Here is a 5,000-nt window from a genome sequence, read left to right on the forward strand (position 1 = left end):
CTCAGCATGGCCGCAGTCCAATGACTGAAACAGGTAAAAGATATAAAAATATACATACATACATGGATGCATACATACATACACATGTATATATATATATTCTTTTTATTTTTTATTCTTTTTATAAGTTTCAGTCATTTGACTGCGGCCATGCTGGAGCACCGCCTTTAGTCGAACAAATCGACCCCAGGACTTATTCTTTGTAAGCCTAGTGCTTATCCTATCGGTCGCTTTTACCGAACCGCCAGGTTACGAGGACGTAAACACACCAACATCGGTTGTCAAGCGGGGACAAACATAGACACGCAAATACATATCTATCTATATGTGTGTGTGTGCATGTATGTATATATGTATGTATATATATATGTGTCTGTGTATGTATGTATATATATATACATATATGTATATATGTGTGTGTGTGTGGTGATGGTGGTGGTGATGGTGGTAGTGGTTATTGACGACAACGACTACGACGATGGTGGCGATAATGACGATGATGGTGAGGATGTGAAGGGGAAGGGAGAAAAGGAGGATTGGGGAGGGGAGGGGAGGAGCGGAGGGAGGCAGTGAAAGATGATTATCATGATGCATGTAAAAGATGATGGTGACGATAGAAAAAGTGATGATGATGATGATGAGGATGATTAATAGGAGGAGGAAGATGGGGATGCTGATGATGAGGATAACGGTGACACTGTGATGATGATGATGATGATGATGAAATGATGTTTATGTTTGCTTATGATTGGCTGATGATGGTGAACGGCGGTGATGAGTCAACGATTAAAGAGAAAAATAGAGAAAAAAGAAACGAACGACATCTATCGTTATTTTGATAAAACTGGTCCTACAACCTCTCTTCCTCCTCCCTCCACTTCCACCTCCTCCACCTTCTCCACGTACAGTAAAAAAAACGCTTCCGTCTCACACGGACACGCCCCCTTATCAAACACACCTCTCTTCCTTTGCAGAGACGTTCATCAAACACACACACACACACACACACACACACATACTCTCATCTCTTGCTCATACGGACATACCACTTATATGTTCAGTCACACACCTTGCTCCTCATACATACCTTTTCCCCTCTCTCTCCCTCTCTCTCTCTCTCTCTCTCACACACACACACCTCTTGCACATACAGATACACCGCCTCTTATTCGTTCAGACACATCCCCTGCTTCTCAAACAAACATACCTTCTCCGTACACTCAGACACGCACAGATGCACACAGAGACACTGACACACGCATACACAAACATACAGATACTCCTCCTTCTCATACAGACACCTACTTATACAAACAAGACATCCTCTTCGCACGGACCAAACACCGCCTCAGGCAAAACTTCTCCTTAAGCAGACGCACCTCTTTATGGTACAGATGTACCCCCTGCTCATATGGACAGAGCATCTCATAAAGATATACTCCCTTTTCATATAGACACACCTCCTACACATGTAGACACACCTCCTCATATAGACACACTAGCTTCTAATATGGACACACCTCCTCACGTAATAGACACACCAACTTCTCATATAGACACGCCTCCTTCTTATATAGAGACGCCCTCTTCTCATATAGCCACACCTCCGCATACAGAAGTACCTCCTCAATCAGATGCACAACACCGCATTTTATAGACTCATATGGACATAAGAGTCATAAAGACATACTCCCTTCTCATATAGACACACCTACTACTCATATAGACACACCAGCTTCTAATATGGACACACCTCTTCACATAATAGACACACCAACTTCTAATACAGACACGCCTCCTTCTTATATAGAGACGCCCTCTTCCCATATAGCCACGCCTCCGCATACAGACACCACACTCAAACACAGATATACCTTCATGTACAGACACACCTCTACGTACAGAAGGACCTCCTCAATCAAATGCACAACACCGCCTTTTATAGACTCACACCTTCTCTACACACACATATCCAACTAATGTATATAGACATCCCTATTACTACCAAGATGACCACCGTCCATTTACCATCATCACTACCAACTACCATCACCATCCCGACCACTACGAACGTCACCGCTAACTCCCCTGACCACTGCTACAACCATTACCACAATACCACTACCACTACCATTGCTAGCACAACTACCACCACTAAAATAGTCACAGCCACTACCACCGCCATCGACACCACAATCATATGGTCCCTGGTTCAGTCCCTCTGCGTGGAACCTTGAGCAAGTGCCTCGGGCCGACCAAAGTTTCTGAGTGGATTTGGTAGACGGAGACTGAAAGAATCTTGTGTGTGTGTATATGTGTGTAATTATGTGTGCGTGTCTTTGTGTCTGTGTCAGTCCCTCCTCCGTTGCTTGACAACCGATGTTGGTGTGTTTACGTTCACGTAACTAAGCGGTTTGGCAAAATAAACGGATAGAATAAGTACTAGGCTTGCAAAGAATAAGTCCTTGGGTCGATTTCTTCGGTTAAAAGAACCCCATTCCGGCGGTGCTCCAGCATGGCCGCAGTCAGATGCCTGAAACAAGTAAAAGAATAAAAGAATGATAGAGTGCATGTTCAACCCCGACCACTGCTGGACAACCGTTGTTGCTTTGTTTATGTACGTGTAACTTAGCAGTTCGACAAAAGAGACTGACTGAATACTTACCAGGCTTTAAAAAATAAGTACTGCCGTTGATTTTTTCGTCTAAGACCCTTCAAGTAAGTGCTCCAGCTTGAACGCATTTCAGTGATCGAAACAAGTAAGGAACAAAATATAAAGCCTAAAGTGAGACTTGGATAATACGCATTGGAGTTTCTGAGGGTGGGGCGTGGCGATATCTGAGTTCAGTTAGGAATATTTTGGTGGGAATTTGCAGGTAGTTTGGTGACAACATGGCAATATTTTGGTGGGAATATGCCAGTACTTTGGTGGCAACAAGGCAATATTTTGGTGGGAATATGTCAGTATTTGGTGGCAACAATGCAATATTTTGGTGGGAATATGCCAGTACTTTGGTGGCAACAAGGCAATATTTTGGTGGGAATATGCCAGTACTTTGGTGGCAACAAGGCAATATTTTGGTGGGAATATGCCAGTACTTTGGTGGCAACAAGGCAATATTTTGGTGGGAATATGCCAGTACTTTGGTGGCAACAAGGGAATATTTTGGTGGGAATACGCCAGTACTTTGGTGGCAACAAGGCAATATTTTGGTGGGAATATGCCAGTATTTTGATAGCAACAAAGCAATATTTTGGTGGGAATATGCCAGTACTTTGGTGGCAACAAGGCAACATTTTGATGGGAATATGCCAGTATTTTGATAGCAACAAAGCAATATTTTGGTGGGAATGTGCCAGTACTTTGGTGGCAACAAAGCAATATTTTGGTGGGAATATGCCAGTACTTTGGTGGCAACAAGGCAACATTTTGATGGGAATATGCCAGTATTTTGATAGCAACAAAGCAATATTTTGGTGGGAATATGCCAGTACTTTGGTGGCAACAAAGCAATATTTTGGTGGGAGTATGCCAGTACTTTGGTGGCAACGTGCTAACATTCTCAGGGTGTGACAATATTCTGGTGGCACGTGGAAAAAATTTCGGTGTTGTGTGACCATACTTTAGTGGGAACGTGCCAATATTGTGAGGGACGTGAAAATATTTTGTTGGGATGTGAAACTATTTTGTGAGAGGGCGTGCGGATATTTCGATATGGGCGTGGTTTACTTTAGAATGAAGCTTAACGCAAATGAATAAAACTGGCAATAAAACTTGTGTGTGGCGCGAGTGCATGACGGTGTGGCAAAAAAGCTAGGAGTTCAATCCCAGTGCTCTGCACGTTGATCCAAATATAGGACACGGGGTCAAAAAACAACAAAAGAACACACACAACGGACGCAGACAGGCTCAATTCTTCATCACCAACACCAACGCCACAGACACACAGACATCACCACCGCCATCACTGCAACCACCACTGCAACCAACACTGCAACCATCACTACAACCATCTCTACCACTAGTGTTAATATCACCACCACCACCATCACCATTACTACCAACAACAACAACAATCATCACCTCCATCATCACCACCATCACCATCACCAGCATCACCACTACCAACACATCCACCACTACCGTCATCACTACGACCATCACTTCCACCATCTCCATCATCCCCACTACCACCGTCACCGTCACTTCCACATTTCCACCATCACAACATCCATCGCCCCCACCCCCACCATTACCATCGCCATCACCACCATCACAGACACACAGATAATACTACCTCCATAACTGCTACCATCATCACCATTAACATCACCATCACCCTGCCTACCGTACACACGCGCCACCACCACCACCACCGTTACCACTACGACCAATACTACGATCACCATCTTTTTACTACCACTACTGCTGCTACAGTTGCTGCTGCTGCTGCTACTACCACTACTACAACTACTACTACTACTACAACAACAACAACTACTACTACTACTACTACTACTACTACTACTACTACTACAACTACTACTACTACTACTACTACTACTACCACAACTACTATTCCCACGCACACGTTGTTACCTGTCGCTGAAATTGATTAACTGTTTTGACTTAGTGTAATTAATTACTGAGTTATATCTCTTGGGATACTGGCAGAGCAGACAGGGGCTACCGGGGTGAGAGGGGTGAGGGTGAGGGTGGTGGTGGTGGTGATGATGGTGGTGATGGTTGAAGCGGTGGTGTTGGTGGTGGCAGTAGTAGCTAAGTCCAATTTGATGTTTTAGACCCCCCTCTCCTTCTTTAAGTGTAAAACCAACACTGAAAAAAGTTAACAGAAATGCATGCGTGTACGTGTGTGTGCGCGAGCATATGCCTGTGTGTGTGTGTATGTATGTATGTATGTATGTATGTATGTATGTATGTACGCGTTTATGCATGTATATACTCTCACATACATATAATTTTAGACAAGCTATATCTG

At 43.8% G+C, this 5,000-nt stretch overlaps 1 long non-coding RNA gene across 1 annotated transcript in view; it reads right to left on the minus strand.

Moving 5' to 3' along the window:
- Positions 1–3,992: 3,992 nt before the first annotated feature.
- LOC118761852 overlaps positions 3,993–5,000 on the minus strand; it is a 26,544-nt gene continuing 25,536 nt past the window's right edge. The window contains exon 4 of the long non-coding RNA XR_004997682.1: positions 3,993–4,004. This is a non-coding gene — a long non-coding RNA (uncharacterized LOC118761852). The remainder of the gene's footprint in view (positions 4,005–5,000) is intronic.

Source organism: Octopus sinensis, unplaced genomic scaffold (assembly GCF_006345805.1).
Source record: "Octopus sinensis unplaced genomic scaffold, ASM634580v1 Contig18005, whole genome shotgun sequence".
Lineage (NCBI taxonomy): Eukaryota > Metazoa > Mollusca > Cephalopoda > Octopoda > Octopodidae > Octopus > Octopus sinensis.